Below are 20,213 nucleotides of genomic sequence, written 5' to 3' on the forward strand. Positions count from 1 at the left end.
CATCAATAGGGCAACGCAATCCTACTAATGGATTGCATGGTAAGGCTCCCAGTTCGGAGCTTTTAGTGCGCAAAAAAATGGTCGCCAACCCAGAAGCACTTCTGTGTCAGTTTGAAACAGAGAGGCTTCCCCCCACTTTTGTCATTTAAAATGACATCCTGCCCTCAATATTTCACCAATCTTCTTGAAACGCGCAGGGTATGTAAAACCAGCATTTCTTTCTGGCAGTACTCCGTTTCAGAAAGATTGGTGAAATATTTTCCATTTTAGGGTACTAGAATGACCCACCCCACCAATAACGCCTTTTAACATGGTGGTTACTGATCATCTATGGATGATCAGTAACCACCATGTTAAACACAGGGAAACACTGCTGTGTTTCGCTGTAATATCTAAGAGATTTCAGTAGGAACCGGAATGATACTTCTGCTGACTTCGGAATATGCTTGTGCAAAAATGCAAGATTCGGTTGCAAGACAAGGTTTTGGCCTGGTTGTCCTGACGGAGAGAGGTCTCCGTCTCTCTCTTTTCCTTCCCCCTTCCAAGCTCTCCAGAGTTAGTGGCAGTTGTGTGGATAATGGGAACGGATGGCATTTGCAACAGCAAAAGGTGCGGATGTCTGGGGCCGCCAGGGCCAGTCCGTGGGTCTAAGGGTTGGTGCTGATAGCCACTAGCCGAGAAGGCTTTTAAAAGGAGGCTAAGGCCGTTCCTACACCTGCCTTTTCCCCCCCAGGGATCGTCCCGGGATCATCCCTGTGCCTGTAAATGACACACCGGGGATCCCAGGAGCAGGCAGAGACGATCCCTCCATTTTCCTGGGATAATCCTTAGGTGTAGAAAGTGCCCAAGTCAGGCAGAAGAAGCACTTGATCAGTGGCGGTTAGCCACGACCACTAAACAGAGCTTCCATGTGCCGAAGCAATCTATCTCGGAAGGCCACAGATGACTGGGGATACACAATAGGAGAGATGCACTGGTTTTCCCAGTCTGGTTTGATCCAAGCCGTGGTTTCTTGTCCTGGTTTGAATGTATGGGTTGTTACTGAATCGTGAGTTTGTTGTTGAACCCTGGGTTGTCGTTATGTGCACTCTTCAAGTCCTTGAAAGGTTGTCACACAGAGGAGGGCCAGGATCTCTTCTCGATCCTCCCAGAGTGCAGGACACGGAATAACGGGCTCAAGTTAAAGGAAGCCAGATTCCGGCTGGACTTCAGGAAAAACTTCCTGACTGTTAGAGCAGTGCGACAATGGAACCAGTGACCTAGGGAGGTGGTGGGCTCTCCCACCCTAGAGGCCAAGAGGCAACCGGACAACCACCTGTCAGGGATGCTTTAGGGTGGATTCCTGCATTGAGCAGGGGGTTGGACTAGATGGCCTTAGAGGCCCCTTCCAACTCTACTATTCTATGAATCTATGATTCTACGATCCATGCGCTATGTTTTAACTGTGGGTGTTAATCACGAACAACTCAAAGTTCACAACCCAACAACAAACATTGGATTCTGTTCCTGGGCTTTTTTTGGTTAATAACTCATAAGTTGTTGTTATTGTTATTATTTCTTCTCCACCTCTCCATTTTGATCGAGGCAGGGAACAACAATAAACGATAACACACATAATAATTAAAACATAATATACATTGTTAAAAACTTCCTAAAAAACATCCTAAAAACATTTTAAAAACATCCTAAAATTCCACTGGATAGGCCTGCCGGAAGAGATCAGTCTTTATAGCTTTCTTGAATGCTAGTAGACTGTTAAGTTGATGAGTCTCCTCCGGCCGGCCATTCCACAGTCTGGGAGCAGCAGAAGAGAAGGTCCTCCAGGTAACAGTTGTTAATCTAGTGTTTGCTAGCTGAAGTAGATTCTTCCCACAGGACCTGAGTGTGCCGGGCGGATTGTACGGGAGAAGGCGATCCCGCAGGTAGCCTGGACCCAAACCACGTAGGGCTTTAAAGGTGATAACCAACACTTTATACTTTGCCCAGAAACTAATTGGCAGCCGGTGAAGAGGTTTTAAAACTGGTGTAATGTGGTCATCCCTAATGCAGGGTTCACACATAACTAGGGTGACCATATTTGGGAAACCAAAAAAGAGGACACCTAGTGTGTGTGGGGGGAAGCAGCTTTCTGAGTCCTGCAGAAAGTGCGTTATTCCCCCGCCACCTTAAAGAACCCGATTGGAGTGGAGGAGGGGAAAGGATTTCATTCTGCACCACCACCATCCACTCCAATTGGGGCCTTTTCTATAATGTCCACGAATGACCCACTTTCCCCTTTAAGACCTCAATTGGAGCTCGGGGTGGGGGAATGATGTGCCTCAAGAACGCATGTCACTCCCTCCTGCCATGCTAATGGCAGCCTTAAAGAGGAAGGTGAGTCATTCCAGGACATTATTGAAAATGATAGAAAATCCCCCCTGACACCATGGAAAGCACAAAAACCAGGACAAATCCGGGGCAATCCTGACAGTTGGTCACCCTACACATAACAACAACCCATGATTCAACGACAGCCCCTACTCAACCTACATTTTGCATTGTCGTTATGTGCGAACCAGGCCAATGTTTCTTTTAGGTGAGGGGGAAGAATGCCTTAACCTTAATGCTTTCTGTTAACCATTTTATGGTTCAGCAGCATGGTTTAGCGTGTTGTCTGAACAGGGCCAGTGCATGTGTGCACGCCTCCCGATCCTGTCCGAGGTTCAACTCTCGGAGGCCCGCTGACTTTTTGAGGAATGTTCCTATTTTTAACGAGGCCGTGCTATTTTAGGGCTTGCTGTTACGAGCCAAGAAGAGGAAAGGCGAGAGGATTGTGTTACTTGACGATACTGGTGACCTCGAGGCCGGGGTGGTCCATCTTGACCAGGCCCCCCTTTTTCATCTCACTTTCCCCTCCTTGGGGTTTCTTTCCCATGTATGGCGCAAACCCAGGTTGTTGGCAACGCTTCGTGTAAACTTTGTGCCTGTGGTTTATGGGTCAGGCTTCCTAGAACGAGGCCGCGGCGGCTGCTTTTTCTTCTCGGAAAGAAACCAGAGCCGGTGGGTTTGTGGTTTGCTCCCATTGGTCAGGTTGATGCCTTTGGCCCCAGCGTTGAAACTTTGCATGTCTGGATGCCCGGGGAGAGAGAGGTGACTCAGGAGAAAGGAGGAGGAACCTGGCAAAAACACTATACCCCTCTTTTCAGCTGCTGTGGTTTTGGCCTCGACCTGGCCTCCAGTACTGACGGTTGAGCAGTATCAAATAAAATAGCCTCTGGGCATGTGCAGAGGGCGTCCTTTGTCTCACTGAGGTTCCCAGCATGGCAGTGGGTTTGGCAAGGATGAGAAACAGAGAGAGAGAGAGAACACAGGCTTCTTCGCACATTACGTAACTGAAGTTCGGGACTCCCTGCCATGGGGATGTGAAGACGGACACAGGCATGGGTGGCTTCTATCCCGTGATGGTGAAATGATGCCTCCTGTCTCGGAACCCAGGGCCATCAGGGGCTAGGAGGTGGGAAACAGGAGAAGGCTATCACCTCCAAACTTTTCTTCCGGGCTTCTTGGAGGCACCTAATTGACCGTTTGTGGGACGGGGTGCTGGATTTCAGCCAATCCTGCAAGGTTCATCTCATTGCACTTTATTTATTTAATTTATTTATTACATTTATATCCCGCCTTTTGTCCTCTAAGGAACCCAAGGCGGCGTAAATAATCCTCCTCCTCTTCATTTTATCCTCACAACAACAACCCTGCGAGGTAGGTTGGGCTGAGAGTCTGTGACTGGCCCAAAGTCACCCAATGGGTTTCCATGGCCGAGTGGGGACTAGAACCCGGATCTCCCGACTCCCAGTCCAACACTTTAGCCGCTACGCCACCTTGGCCACTATACCACACTTTGGACATAATGACATTTAAGAACATCAGAAGTGCCCTGATGCTGGATCAGACCAAGGGTCCATCTAGTCCAGCACTCTGTTCACACAGTGGCCAACCAGCCATCGGCCAGAGATGAACAAGCAGGACATGGTGCAACAGCACCCTCCCGCCCATGTTCCACAGCAACTGGGGCACACAGGCTTACTGCCTCTGATACTGGAGATAGCACACAACCATCAGGGCTAGTAGCCACGGATAGCCTTCGCCTCTAGGAATTTATCCATTTAATAATAATAATAATAATAATAATAATAATAATAATAATAATAATAATAATAATAATTTTCTTACTGCCTCTCTATTTTGATCGAGGCAGGGAACAACAGCAAATATAAAATACATAAAACTGAATTAAGAACATAATGAACATTGTGAAAACATCCTAAAAACATTCTAAGAACATCCTAAAATTCCCCTGGATCGGCCTGCCGGAAGAGATCTGTCTTGATAGACTGACATGGAAGCCCAGATTATTGGGTTTCCTGGAGAAATCTAACTGGCCTCTGCAGGAAAAATGTATGGTGCCCAAGAGAAGATGGAGGCGAGACATGATAGCACTCTTCAAACACTTGAAAGGTTGTCCCACAGAGGAGGGCCAGGATCTCTTCTCGATCCTCCCAGAGTGCAGGACACGGAATAACGGGCTCAAGTTAAAGGAAGCCAGATTCCAGCTGGACATCAGGAAAAATTTCCTGACTGTTAGAGCAGTACGACAATGGAACCAGTGACCTAGGGAGGTTGTGGGCTCTCCCACACTAGAGACCTTCAAGAGGCAGCTGGACAAGCATCTGTCAGGGATGCTTTAGGGTGGATTCCTGCATTGAGTAGGGGGTTGGACTTGATGGCCTTGTAGGCCCCTTCCAACTCTGCTATTTTATGATTCTATGATGCACACAGCACAGAGTTAAGTTATGGAACTCACTGCCACAAGATGTCGTGATGGCCACCAATCTGGATGGCTTCAAAAGGGGGTTGGATCAATTCCTGGAGGCGAAGGCTATCCGTGGCTACTAGCCCTGATGGTTGTGTGCTATCTCCAGTATTCGAGACAATAAGCCTGCATGCACCAGTTGCTGAGGAACATGGACGGGAGGGTGCTGTTGCACCATGTCCTGCTTGTTCATCCCTGGTTGGCCACTGTGTGAACAGAGTTCTGGACTAGATGGACCCTTGGTCTGATCCAACATCAGGGCACTTACATTGTTATGTTCTTGAAGGTGCCGTGCAGGAGTAAGCCAATTTCCCCCCAAAAGCAGGGTTGGCAGGTGCCCTTTCTTCCTGTCCTTAACCCACCCAGAAGCTTTTGAGTTTGGAGATCAAACAGACCGAGGAATCTTTCCAGCCGGGAAACCAGCACACTGTTAAGCAGACGCATGCTTTTGGCTCTAGCGCAAGCGTTCGTCGTTTCCAAGAAACTGTGGAACAAGCAACGGGACACCGTCCAGAGGGCTGGTTTTGCTGCAGCTAAAGAACAGCCAAATCTCCTCTCCTGTTGCGTGTTGGCCGCGCAATATTTCCGATGCCCAAAAGGTCCCAGGCTGCATCGCCTGATCTTAGTTTCGTAGAGCCCAGGGGGCCACGCATCACGTTAACCACGTGGGCAATCAGGGTGGGAGCTATACTACTGCTTATAACGGTTTATAACGGTTATGACAACTGTTCAGGCCCAGGACACGTTGCATGTACAGTTTTCAAACCGTTTTTAAAGTGTTATATCCTGCTTGGCATAGATCCGGTGATCCGGCGCCTTTAAATGTGACGAAGAGGGGATGTTGAACGAAGAAGCTTTCCCTCGCCCTGCTGCGTTGCGGTGAGAGAATCCACGCCTCCCCACAAATGCATTGACACTCCGCGTTTCAAAGCGATGGGATGCATATCCAGGCGGCCCTTTGAGCGACGCTTGACTCGCTTTCACTGAGACAAAACGTTCTACCATTGATTTAATTTTTAAAAACAGAATTCTACAAATTTTAGCAGGAGTTGCTGCAGCAGCCATTGCCCATCAGGGCTCAGTTCTTTCTCTGGATATTAAATCTCCAGGTGAGGATTAGACACATCTACCTGGGCTCCAGTGCACAGGTGGGTCTGTGCACACCCATAAAGACTAAAGGCACAATCCTATTCAGGTTTAGACAGGAAAAAAAAATGCCCTGCAACTCCCAGCATGCCCTAGCCAACGTCTGGAGCATGCTGGGAGTTGCAGGCCATTTTTTTCTGCCTAAACCTGAATAGGATTGCACCTTAAGGTGCAGAATATCCTAATGGTGCAGCTGGAGGCTTTACGCACCACAGCCTTGCTAAGATCATTCGAGGCAAACAGCTTCTCCGTTTTTAAAAATGGGGGGGGGAGCAGGAGGAAAATCAGCCTTCTGCGGTATGTAATAGGGAAACGGGTGTTCTTGGGTAGTGATGTTTCAATAGGAGAGCAGTGGTGTTATAAGCACATACCTAATTATATGTGCGGAATATCAGGAGTAGCACAATTCCAACCAACCCCCCCATCCCTCTGAATTAGACACGGATGGTGCACCCCAGTGAAGACCCCCCCTTTTCTACTAAGAAGAACATCAGAAGTGCCCTGATGCTGGATCAGACCAAGGGTCCATCTAGTCCAGCACTCTCTTCACACAGTGGCCAACCAGCCAGAACAAGCAGGACATGGTGCAACAGCACCCTCCCGCCCATGTTCCCCAGCAACTGGTGCCCACAGGCTTATTGCCACGAACACAGGAGATAGCACACAACCATCAGAATGTGCCATGGATAGCCTTCGCCTCCAGGAATTGATCCAACCCCCTTTTGAAGCCATCCAGATTGGTGGCCATCACGACATCTTGTGGCAGTGAGTTCCATAATTTAACTCTGCGCTGTGTGAAGAAGTCCTTCCTTTTATTTGTCCTGGATCTCCCACCCATCAGCTTCATGGGATGACCCTGGGTTCTAGTCTTTTGAGAGAGGGAGAAAAATGTCTCCCTGTCCACATTCTCTGTACCATGCATAATTTTGTCCACCTCTATCATGTCTCCCTTCAGCCTCCTGTTATCCAAGCTAAACTATACCAGTTGATGTCACCTTCCCACATAGGTGAGGTGCTCCAGCCCCCTAATCATGACTTGTTTATGTTTTCTATGCCCCCGGTTCACGAACCGCCCATTTTTGTCTCTCAACCAAATGCCAGATACCCAAGGCCAGCGATGGCTGACAGCTGTCCGCTTGTTACCCGACACCTGGAACAGCGTGGTAACCGAGCCTGGAGAGGCCGAGAGAGGAATTCTTGACTCTTGGCTCTTTCCCGGTTGTTGTGGTGGTGACAGTGGCCAAATGTTGGCTACGTTTCCTTCTGCGTTCAGTTCTCCGCGTCCCAGTGAGCTGCAGCGAGAGCATGGGGCCGTGGCGTTCAAACCAGCCTACTCCAGGATGGGAGAAAGAAACCTAAGGAAGGAAGGGAGTGAGCGAAATTTGACCGTGGTAGGCAGCTTACAGTTTCCTGGCTAGAACCACAACGCGTCTTGTGGCACCTGATAGTTTGACACGTTTATTCTGGCATAAGCTTTCCTGGACGCCCACCCGCTTCACCAAGCTCATGGTCCATTATCTAGGGTGACCCTATGAAAAGGAGGACCGGGCTCCTGTATCTTTAACAGTTGCATTGAAAAAGGAATTTCAGCAGGTGTCGTTTGTATATATGGAGAACCTGGTGAAATTCCCTCTTCATCACAACAGTTAAAACAGCAGGAGCCCTGCCCTCTTTTAAATTTGGTAACTCTAGTATAGCTCCTGCAACTTTAACTGCTGTGATGAAGAGGGAATCTCACCAGGTGCTGCATGCATGCGAATGACACCTGCTGAAATTCCCTTTTCTCTACAACTGTTAAAGATACAGGAGCCCTGTCCTCCTTTTCATAGGGTCACTCTAATTTAGCTCAAAATGCTAAACTACCATGGCTTAGCATGTCGTCTGAACAAGGTCGCTCACTGCCTTCTAGATCAAGGGCAGGCAGAAAATACACCAGGATCTTTGGGGGGGGGGGTTACCTGTAGAGAAGCAAGGATTTCCAAATCCCCATGATTTCACAATAGTAGGGTCACCATATGGAAAAGGAGGACAGGGCTTCTGTAGCTTTAAGAGTTGTATTGAAAAGGGGATTTCAGCAGAGGTGTCGTTTGTATGCATGCAGCACCTGGTGAAATCCCCTCCATCACAACGGTTAAAGCTGCAGTGACCAGATTCAAAAGAGGGCAGGGCTCCTGCAGCTTTAACTATTGTGATGAAGGGAGGATTTCACCAGGTGCTGCATGCATACAAATGACACCTGCTGAAATTGCCTTTTCTAGGCAACTGTTAAAGATACAGGAGCCCTGTCCTCCTTTTCATAGGGTCACCCTACCATTATCCGGCTAGAGTTTATGTGCTCTAAGTCTCACCGACAGCAATGTTGGGGGCTGAGTGTGTGTGTGGGGGATTGCAAACAGAGACTATTGAACAATTTGCTATTTGCCATGATTTCGGAGGGGAGACTGCCATTTTCTACATCGCACATTGCTGCCCTGGGGAAACATTAAATGTCTGGATAAACCATCTGTCACCTCTGTTCAATTGTCCAGCCAAGAAATGTCCAGCATTGTACAGCCCTGCCCTCTTTTGTATCTGGTCACTCTAGTGTAGCTCCTGCACCTTTAACTGTTGCGATGAAGAGGGGATTTCACCAGGTGCTGCATGCATGCAAAGGACACCTGCTGAAATTCCCTTTTCTATGCCACTGTTAAAGATGCAGGAGCCCAGTCCTCCTTTCCATAGGGTCACTCTACCATTGTTGTTGTTGTTGTTATTTACATTTCTATACCGCCCCATAGCCGAAGCTCTTTGGGCGGTTTATTTATTTATTTATTTATTTATTTAATTACATTTATATACCGCCCCACAGCCGAAGCTCTCTGGGCGGTTTACAACATTTAAAAATAGTAAACATTAAAAGTATACAATTTAAACACACACACACACACACACACACACACACACACACACACACACAAAAACAGTATAAAAACAACAGTATCCATTTAAAAACAACAATTGTGGGGTCCATTAAAAACAAACTTAACGTTGTTAAATGCTGTTAAAATGCTGTTAAAAATGCCTGGGAGAAGAGAAAAGTCTTGACCTGGCGCCGAAAAGATAACAATGTTGGCGCCAGGCGAGCCTCATCGGGGAGATCATTCCACAGTCGGGGGGCCACCACTGAAAAGGCCCTCTCCCTTGTTGCCATCCTCCGAGCTTCCCTTGGAGTAGGCACTCGGAGGAGGACCTTAGATGTTGAGCGCAGTGTACGGGTAGGTTCATGTCGGGAGAGGCGTTCCATCAGGTATTGTGGTCCCAAGCCATGTAGGGCTTTATAGGTTAAGACCAGCACCTTGAATTGGGCTCGGAAACATATAGGCAGCCAATGCAAGCGGGCCAGAATCGGTGTTACATGCTCAAACCTCCCTGTTCCAGCTATCAATCTGGCCTTACAAAAGATTAAGCATTAAAAACGATATACAGAATTTAAAACCACCGAAACGGACAGTATACAAAGACCCCATCCATCTAAAAGCAACTTTTGAGCTGTCAGCCCAAACCTAAAAGCAGATCTGGGATTGATGAAAAAACGTTATCACATTCTGCTAAATGCCTGGGGAAAGAGAAAAGGCTTGACTTTGTGCAGAAAACATAGCAATGTTGCGCCTCGTTGGGGAAATCATCCCCTGATTGGGGGGGCCACGACTGAGGAAGCCCTCTACCCTGTTGCCATCTTCCGAGGCTCCAAGCCTCTCTCGGAATTACTGGCTGAAAGAGTTTTAAGCTAAAACCTGTTGGTATTTTGGGCTCCTCCCCTCTTCCCTTAGCCCCACCCACTACTGGAATTCAGCTCTTGAGAACGTCTCCAACAGTGGAATTTGCGTCCTCAGGTTGAAAGAGGCTCAACGCCCCTGCCAAATGAGAAGACGTAGCAGTTGGAAGTGGGTTTACTCAGTAACAAGTCCTCCCTGATCCGTAGCTGCCCCTGTCTGTTTGGGTGCAGACCACCCAGCTGTTAGAGTGTGCTTTGCCCGTTTGTGACCTACTTTCTCTCCTACGGGTGCAACCGCAGCTTAGAGGACAAATTAATACTTGGCCCTAACGTAAAAATACACTGAGGCAGACCTGTGGTTTTTCCCCGTTTGTGGGTTTTAAAATTAAGGTTGCATAAACAAAGTTGTGAAAGAACAACTAATCATTAGACTGTTGCTGAATATATATATAGAGAGGAGGGGACTTGTTTCCTAGCTGGGGGTGTGGAGATGGCAGTGGTATGTTACTGCAAACATGGACAACAGAAGAAAATCAAAAAGTGCAGCTTCGAAATGGCTACGTAACGGTGCGGCTTCGAAATGGCTACGTAACGGTGCGGCTTCGAAATGGCTACGTAACGGTGCGGCTTCTGAATGGCTACGTAACGGTGCGGCTTCGGAATGGCTACGTAACGGTGCGGCTTCGGAATGGCTACGTAACGGTGCGGCTTCGAAATGGCTACGTAACGGTGCGGCTTCGAAATGGCTACGTAACGGCGCGGCTTCGAAATGGCTACGTAACGGTGCGGCTTCGAAATGGCTACGTAACGGTGCGGCTTCGAAATGGCTACGTAACGGTGCTGCTTCGAAATGGCTACGTAACGGTGCGGCTTCGAAATGGCTACGTAACGGCGCGGCTTCGAAATGGCTACGTAACGGTGCGGCTTCGGAATGGCTACGTAACGATGCAGCTACAAATGGCTACGTAGTTGTGACGAAGAGGGAATTACACCAGGTTCTCCATATATACCAAAGACACCTGCTGAAATTCCCTTTTCAATACAACTGTTAAAAGATACAGGAGCCCTGTCCTCCTTTTCATACGGTCACCCTACTTAATCGTCAATTGGACAAACACGTGATGTGTCTGTTGCAGAATCGGACTTATTCCGACTTTCGAAATGGAAAGGAAATCTATGCTGTGGCAGGATTGCTGTACCTGAAACTCAGAGCCAAAGGCTGAATGTTTGAAAACAAACACCCGGTTGTGGGCTCCGGTCCCTTTCTGGATCTCGGCTTCCCTTCTCCCTCCCGGCCTCTTTGGAAGTCTTCCTGGGTGTTTCGCAAACACTGACGAGCGGACATCGACAATTTCGGTTCCTCTAATCCGAGGGACTTGCCCTGTTGCAATTTTGCAAAGGTCACCGTGCAGGCCCTTTGCATTCTCGGCCTTTTTTGAACGCTGGAGTGTGTGTGTGTGTGTGTGTGTCAGCACAAAGAGGGCGGCTTCTGAAACAACCTGGGCAGGTTGGTGTCCCTTGGGTGGCCCTGAGTGGCGGCGTTTCCTTCAGAACGTTCTGTTTTTCTCCGGATCATGTGCTCAGGACTGCTGGATTGCCAGCAATTCATGGCTTGTTTGCCTTGCAGCTGGGACCTGGGCCAAGTGTGCGGATAGGATCTCTCTGGTGTGTCATAAGACCATAGGCCTGCCGCATTATGACCTTGCTCTAGGAGCCCTGGACGACCGCCAAAGACACAGAACACCAACTGTGTTCCTGGGGAGGAACCATCTGACAGCTCTTCTGGCTTCATTTTTGCTTGTCGCATGACCGCCCGTCTTCCAAGGCGTTGTGCGATCATCCATGCACACAGGATGGAGCCAATCTTTCCATTTCTCTCCATTTCCTCCAAATCTCAAGTTCGATTTGTCCAGAGCGTTGAGGATTTTTTCCCCTCGTCTTCCAAGCTTAAGTTGGGTTCAAGTTTATTTTTTTAAAAAAGTTCATGTGTAAATCCAGACACAGTTTTGCCTAATGCGTTTACTTTCTGTAGGCCGTTTTGCTTCGTAGACACTTTTTTATTTTGCAAATCATTTTCCTAATGCAATGCATTTTAATGCAGTTTTCAGTAATACGTGCTTCTCTGTGTGTGTCTGCACATTTCCCCTAACACACATATGCATTTTTTAATGTGCAAACTTCATTGGAAAATTTGGTGGGAAATGAGAATTTTGAAGAAGCCAGGATGATCAGGGGTCTGGAAACAAAGCCCTAGGAAGAGAGACTGAAAGAACTGGGCAGGTTTAGCCTGGAGAAGAGAAGATTGAGGGGAGACATGAGAGCACTCTACAAATACTTAAAAGGTTGTCACACAGAGATGGGCCAGGATCTCTTCTCGATCCTCCCAGAGTGCAGGACACGGAATAACGGGCTCAAGTTAAAGGAAGCCAGATTCCAGCTGGACGTCAGGAAAAACTTCCTGACTGTTAGAGCAGTACGACAATGAAACCAGTGACCTAGGGAGGCGGTGGGCTCGCCCACACTAGAGGCCTTCAAGAGGCAGCTGGACAACCATCTGTCAAATATGCTTTAGGGTGGATTCCTGCACTGAGCAGGGGGTTGGACTGGATGGCCTTATAGGCCCCATCCAACTCTACTATTCTATGATTCTAAGAATAACTGAATTTCAATTCACACATTGGTTCAAAAGTGACATTTTAGGTAAGTTCAGAATTTAAATGTGAACTGAAGGAATTTCTCCCCCATCACCTAGTGTTCAAAGGCAGATGACAACTTACTTATTTATTATTATTTTATTTTATTGCATTTATATCCCATCATCCAAGGAACCCAAGGCGGTGTACATAATCCTCCTTCTTTGCATTTTGTCCTCACAACAACCCTGCGAGGTAGGCTGGGCTGAGAGTCTGTGGCTGGCTCAAAGTCACCCGGTGGGTTTCCATGGCCGAGTGGGGATTAGAACACAGATCTCCCAACTCCTAGTCCGACACCTTAGCCGCTACACCACACTTGGTGGGAGTGCCTTTGCTTTTTACAGAAACTCCCCGTTTAGTTCTATGGAACAAAGATACTGGGCAAGAGTTGGGCAGGCTGTAGAGGAAAAAACGCAACTCCTGACCAGTACCACCACTAAGAACTTTGATCACCAAAGGGGAAATAGTATTTTTTATTTTATTTCTTTTGTATTTCTCAGTCAGCTTTTGGTCCCAAAACGGGCCCGAAGCAACTGTATGATTAAAAACTGTACTGTGATTTAATGCACAATCCTATGCATGTTTAGACAGTAAAAAAAAAAGACCTATAACTCCCAACATTTAACAGCCAGAAATGCTGGCTGGGGAATGATGAGAGTTGTAGGACTTTTTTTCTTTCTAAGTATTCATAGGAGTGAAAAGGGCCCTTAAAAATGTCAAAACGAGGGTGACCCTATGAAAAGGAGGACCAGGCTCCTGTATCTTTAACAGTTACATAGTAAAGGGCATTTTAACAGGCATCGTTTGTATGCCTGCAGCACCTGGTGAAATTACTTCTTCATCACAATAGTTAAAGCTGCCCTCTTGACCAGATACAAAAGAGAGCAAGGCTCCTGCAGCTTTAACTGTTTCCTATTCTATCAAACAGTTGGAAACCCACGTACAGACAACATAAAAACATGCCAAGTGGCCTACGCTACTTATTAGTCTGCAGGAGCCCTGCCCTCTTGGCCAGATACAGAAGAGGACAGGGCTCCTGCAGCTTTAACTGTTGTGATGAAGAGGGAATTTCACCAGGTTCTCCATATATACAAATGACACCTGCTGAAATCCCTTTTTCTATGCAACTGTTAAAGATGCTGGAGCCCGGTCCTCCTTTCCATATGGTCACCCTAGTTGAAACCACACAAAGCCGCTTTCAGAGCAGGTGAAAACCCATCGCAAAAACAGAGAGCGGAACCAATACTTGAAAGCCCTAAAGAACAAAAGTGTTTTACCAGTCCGTCTGAACAAAGACGGGGCCAGTCTAACCTCCTTAGAAAGCTAATTCTACAATTTGTGGGGGGACACCACGAAGAAGGCCCTGCCCCACGTTCCCACAACCTGGTTATTGGTGGAACATTCAGAAGGGCATCCGAAGCAATTTTTAATCTCTGGGTGGGTTTAGCACTCCCCTCTCGCCTTTTCATTGCTACCGTAATAAATGCCGTTCACACCTCCGGAAGAAAAAAGTATCTGCTATAATTGGAAATGCTGGGTGGAGGGATAAAATTCTCCAGTCACACATCCCAAGTTCTTCAGGGGCCTCGGTGAGCACGCCTTTCCAAATTCTGGCCCCACCCCTGCAAATAATAATAATAATAATCCTGAACCCTAGGCAGGCTGCAGAAATGTCTTAAGAAGAACAGGGGGAAATTGTAGAACAGAAACGTGATCTCTAGCAAATGTTTGTTTATCCTCAGGCCTGTGCAAGCAGAGATAAAGGCGGTGTGTGCGTGTAGATAGCCAGTTTCATGGATCGCCGGATCGCCCTGGGTGAACTGAGGATGGTCCAGGCGGGCGTGCAAAACCACATTCATCTCCCATGGGGTCATAGAATCATAGAATCATAGAATAGCAGAGTTGGAAGGGGCCTACAAGGCCATCGAGTCCAACCCCCTGCTCAATGCAGGAATCCACCCTAAAGCATCCCTGACAGAGGGTTGTCCAGATGGTTGTCATCTCGGCGTCTAAAAAGGAAAAGGATAATCCTGTTGCACTAGAGATGCTGGTCTCATGCATGGCAACAAAGTCCGTGTTGGGGATTTTTTTGGGGGGAAAAGATAAGAAGAAAGTGCTGAAATTCATGGAGGAGGTTTTATGGCAGCTATGATTTATGTGTCGTATGTATTAATTTCATTTCTGTACACCCAATAGCCAAATCCTAAAAGCATCCTAAAAGTATCCTAAAATTCTACTGGAGGCTCCAATGTCTGTGGGTCGGGGATTCCACTCAGGGTTTCCGTCTGAACTCTAATTGAGCTGACCAACGTGCTCCTTTGGAGTTGTCACTGGAACCTGGAGCGGATTCACGGCCCCACTGACATTAGAGCCACCAGCCTCCACTGGAATGATGGGGGTTGCACGGAAGGGCCTGCATGTGACTGAGCCCAGAGTGGTGACTCATGAGGAGGTGCAACAGGCCACATTCAGACCCTGCACAGGGAATGATTGGATAACTATATCACACCTAGGCTTGGCAGCGTTACCTGCCCTTCCCAGGGAGCCCTGTTGCTGCTGACACAGTCTGGGCAGCAGATCATTCAGAGACACAACAGCCATCGCCTTGTCCTGAGAATGAGTCATTCTGCTGACTTGGAGCTTTGGGGTTATTTATCTCCACCTGCCAGAGACGCAGAAGACTTTCTGCTCCCGTTGGAAATCCGGACAACCTCATCATACAGTACATCATACAGAGACACAGAAGGCGGCCTCTTCTCAGGGCCGAACGCTTTGAGAAATGTCTGCCTGCAAACACTCCTCTCCTGTTACCGGCTATCTCCCTAAGAGGTTTTTCAGGAGAAGAAGGTCAACCCCATTCCAGGCCTCCGGAGTTTCTCAGAAACACGGCTCGCTCTCCCGGCACGGTGTCCTGTGTACCAGATTCTTGACGAAAACATGTTTTGCTGGATTGCGGAGGGAGAGGCCGTGGGCCGGGAGGGAGGAAACCAATAGGAGAGAGAGAGAGAGAGAGAGAGAGAGAGATACTCCATAAGGCTGTTTGCTTGAAATAATAGATGCATCAGATCCCAACCCCGGGAAGCTTTCGCTCCGGAGAGAAACTTTCCCAGGATAAAGACTAGGACCTCTTTTGCTCTCCATCTTGGAAATCGAGCCTGTTTTTGCCTGCTATGGTGCAGTGGGAGATTAACTTCAAACAGGGCAGGACTAGAGAGTTGCCAACTGCTTTTCCCTGGCAGGGCTCTTCTGCCTTTAAGGCAAGCGTTGAAGAGGTGACATTTGCCCCCCCCCCCCCCGTCCCCAATTCCTTCCCCTCCAAGCACAAAGGACACAGTCTACTAAATCCTGTAGTTTAAGGGTGTATGAGATCAGCGCATCATCATCATCATCATCATTATTATTATTATTATTAGCAGGGATTTTGTGCATTCTGTTTAAAGGCAGCAGGCACTCTGTGCATGCTTTGGATCTGATGATAGATCATGCATGAAGACTGGATATTGACGTTGCAGTGGGTTTTTTTTTTTTTTAAAAAAAAATATGGACAGAAGCTCTCTGTATTGATGAGTGTCATGAGAAGCAGAAAAGAAATAGCCCCCGCCCGCCCTTGCAGCCCCACTGGGGGGGGGGGCAGAACATGAGAACAGGTACAGAAGGCAATGTCGCACTGACCCACGAAGAAACAGAAACAGCAGCTGAAAAGTTAAAACACATTGTGACAAAAGAGTGCACCTGGCCACGTACAGAGAGCCGACGAAACAGCCATTGTTTCCACGCTTCTGACAATGTGCCCTCCAGGCAGAGTGGAGCCTCACCCATGGATAAGGATTATGGGATGGCTGAGACTACGCCAGAAGTTTAACCGTTTCCAGTTCTGTGTGTGCTATGCTTATTACTTTAGAAAGACAGTCCGTATGTAGGCGTGCGTGTGTGTGTGTGTGTGTGAGTGTTAATTGGTTCGTTCTGCGGTTTCGTTTCGCAGTCGCGGAATACAACTGAGTTGCCGACAATACAAACGGTTAAGATACTCGGGCGCTGGCAAACGGTAGACGGGTAGAACAGACAAATATTTCAGTTCACAGCTCATTTGGTTGAGTTACAGGAGGGCCTGAAGACGCGCGTTCCTGTGTCTACGTGGGCTGCGGTGCCCTGCTTACGCAGCGCCTCCTGGCACAGGCGGTAAACGGATGGGCTTGCCGTGTGCCGTGGCAACCTTTCGGTTAGGTAATGCCTGGCAGCCAGTCTGGAATGGGCTGCCGCTGTTTATGTGCTGATAACTCCGATCACCCTCTCTAGGCAGAGTCCAAGGCCCGTCTTATCTGGGCGCAGGAGGCAAGAGAGGTGCAAGGCGGGGGAGCTTCCCCACAGCTGCAGGAACGGCAAAATATGACCATGAGCTGGTTTGACGAGTGCTGTCAAGCTCTTCCCTTTGCTGCCGGGTTCACTAGCAAGCCGCTGTTGAGGGTGCAAATCATGGTAAAACGTGCTGGTTTTAACCTATAAGGCCTTACACGGCTTGGGATACTTCCATACCTGATGGAATGCCTCTCCCGACATGAACCTACCCGTACACTGCGCTCAGCATCTAAGGTCCTCCTCCGGGTGCCTACTCCGAGGGAAGCTTGGAGGATGGCAACAAGGGAGAGGGCCTTTTCAGTGGTGGCCCCCCGACTGTGGAATGAGCTCCCCAATGAGGCTCGCCTGGCACCAACACTGTTATCTTTCAGGCACCAGGTCAAGACTTTTCTCTTCTCCCAGGAATCATAGAATCATAGAATAGCAGAGTTGGAAGGGGCCTACAAGGCCATCTGGTCCAACCCCCTGCTCAATGCAGGAATCCACCCTAAAGCATCCCTGACAGATGCTTGTCCAGCTGCCTCTTGAATGCCTCTAGTGTGGGAGAGCCCACAACCTCCCTAGGTCACTGGTTCCATTGTCGTACTGCTCTAACAGTCAGGAAGTTTTTCCTGATGTCCAGCTGGAATCTGGCTTCCTGTCACTTGAGTCCGTTATTCCGTGTCCTGCACTCTGGGAGGATCGAGAAGAGATCCCAGCCCTCCTCTGTGTGACAACCTTTTAAGTACTTGAAGAGTGCTATCATGCTGCGTTTTTTAACTAACCCCGGAATAGTCGTTTTAAATGGATATTGTTGTTTTTATGCCTTTGAGGGTTTTAAATTTTGGTATATTTGTTCTTCATGTTCACTGTTTTTAAATTTTGTAAACCGCCCAGAAAGCTTCAGCTATGGGGCGATATATAAATGTAATAAATAAATAAATAAAATACATAAATGCAATGAAATAAATACAGAAAAAGCTAACATGCTTAGCCCTGGGTTTGAACCCACTTATGCTCATATTGACTAACAAAACGCCCTATTTATTTTATTTCTGTGTTTACAACACTTCTCTACGGCTCCACATCTGAGACAGATTCCAGAGTGGTGAATGTAAGCGAAAAACTCATTGTGACGGGCGGTATGTGTGCATTCGTGTGAAGGCTGGGAGGGTGTGTCTATAGTGAGGACTTATGTGTGTGCACGTACTACATTGCTTTATGTTCTGTACTTAAATGTGTTGTGTTGCAAGAGTCCCGTTACGGAGAGCAGAGGCAGCATGGTGTCAGCAGTGGGATTTTACTCCCAATCAGGCCTTGCATCGAGGGTTGGCATAATCAGGCAGTCACCAAGGGCCCATGAGCTTACAGGCTCTTTCAGGGTCGCCAAAGAGATGAAGTAGCCAGACTCACAGATTTGCTTACAAGGAGACTAATTTATTGGCATAATTTTCAGCACCTTCAGGCATACCCCAATAAAGTGGACCAGACTGTGAAATCTCTCTGCACAGAAGACCCTTTGAGCAGTCTGGAACCCCCACACCTGGACACAAGATACAATTACAGCATAACTGAACTTGGCATCGCTGCCAAGTTAAGCAAGTGATTAATTGCATGGGATTAATATCAAAGCAGTTCTGCTCATCATAAGAGTCTATAGCATAAGTCTACATTGTTGTTGATAAACAAGGGATTACTTGGCATTTCCTTGCCACACATAGGCGCATCGCCTTCACCCAAGTGCACTTACTAATTGGATGGCGAGACTGGAATGTCAGCTCGTTAGAGCCTCCAGGTACAGTAGCAGGCTACATCGATAAGACACCTGATGTTCTCATGAGATCACTGTAATTGTGCTTTTGACCCATCTTTCCCACAACGCAAAGGAATGTTGCTGACTAGTACAGAAAGAAATGACAGTTTGCGAGCGTGGAAGCAGAAGCAGCCATTCACCCAGAGGGCAACCAGGATGATCAGGGGGTCTGGAAACAAAGCCCTATGAAGAGAGACTGAAAGAACTGGGCAGGTTTAGCCTGGAGAAGAGAAGATGGAGGGGAGACATGAGAGCACTCTTCAAATACTTAAAAGGTTGTCACACAGAGGAGGGTCAGGATCTCTTCTCGATCCTCCCAGAGTGCAGGACGCGGAATAATGGGCTCAAGTGACAGGAAGCCAGATTCCAGCTGGACATCAGGAAAAACTTCCTGACTGTTAGAGCAGCACGACAATGGAACCAGTGACCTAAGGAGGTCGTGGGCTCTCCCACACTGAAGGCCTTCAAGAGGCAGCTGGACAACTATCTGTCTGGGATGCTTTAGGGTAGATTCCTGCATTGAGTGGGGGGTTGGACTCGATGGCCTTGTAGGCCCCTTCCAACTCTACTATTCTATGATTCTATGATCCCAGAGTGCAGGATGCGGAATAATGGGCTCAAGTTACAGGAAGTAAGTTTCTGGCTGGACACCAGGAAAAACGTCCTGACTGTTAGAGCAGTACGACAATGGAACCAGTTCCCTAGGGAGGTTGTGAGCTCTCCCACCCTAGAGGCCTTCAAGAGGCAGCTGGACAACCACCTGTCAGGAATGCTGTAGGGTGGATTCCTTCACTGAGCTGGGGGTTGGACTGGATGGCCTTATAGGCCCCTTCCAACTCTCCTATTCTATGAGAAACCTTTGCAGGCAGCCATGGTTTGCAAGCCTCCAGGCCTCAGCCAGCTCTTGCCCTGGCCCGAATTTTGGAGAAGGGTTCCTCACTGTGGGAGGGTGTCTTGCTCAAGGACCTTCCAAAACCAAGGACTGGCACAGTCCCAGATTCTATTTCTCACAGGAGGGAAGGAGCCCAACTTTCCCCCTGCAGCATCAGGCGTCCGCCAACTCACCAAACAGGTGTTTGGAGGGCTGGTGCGAACCAGATGCATCAGTACGGCGCCAGATATTTTACCAACCTCTGATCCTTGGTCACGCCAGGAAGGGGTGGACTGTGATGAAACCTTATCTATCACATTCTGGCATGACTTAAGAGCTCTTGGCTGATTAAAGGAATCTTAGTCAATTAACTGTGTGAGTTCTTAGCCTCCCTTTATGAGCCGTCTAGTCAATTGCATTTGCATGCTTCTGCAGTTTTTAGATGTTTGTGTGTGTGCGGTAAAAATAATGATAATCGGGGACGTTTTAGACAATCATTTTTTTTCTTTTGGATTAATCTAGCCGATTAATTAAACAGATATTGCAGCCGTCTACCTATCTTTCTATCCATCCATGCACTTATTTATTTATTGCATTTTTATACCGCCCAATAGCCGAAGCTCACAAAAATTAAAACCATTCAGGGGAGGCATGATTAGAGGTGTACAAAATCATGCCCGGTGTGGAGAATGTGGACAGGGAGACATTTTACTCCCTCTCTCAAAATACTAGAACCCAGCGGGGTCATCCCA

The sequence above is a fragment of the Elgaria multicarinata genome, chromosome 23 (assembly GCF_023053635.1).
Source record: "Elgaria multicarinata webbii isolate HBS135686 ecotype San Diego chromosome 23, rElgMul1.1.pri, whole genome shotgun sequence".
NCBI classification, from domain to species: domain Eukaryota; kingdom Metazoa; phylum Chordata; class Lepidosauria; order Squamata; family Anguidae; genus Elgaria; species Elgaria multicarinata.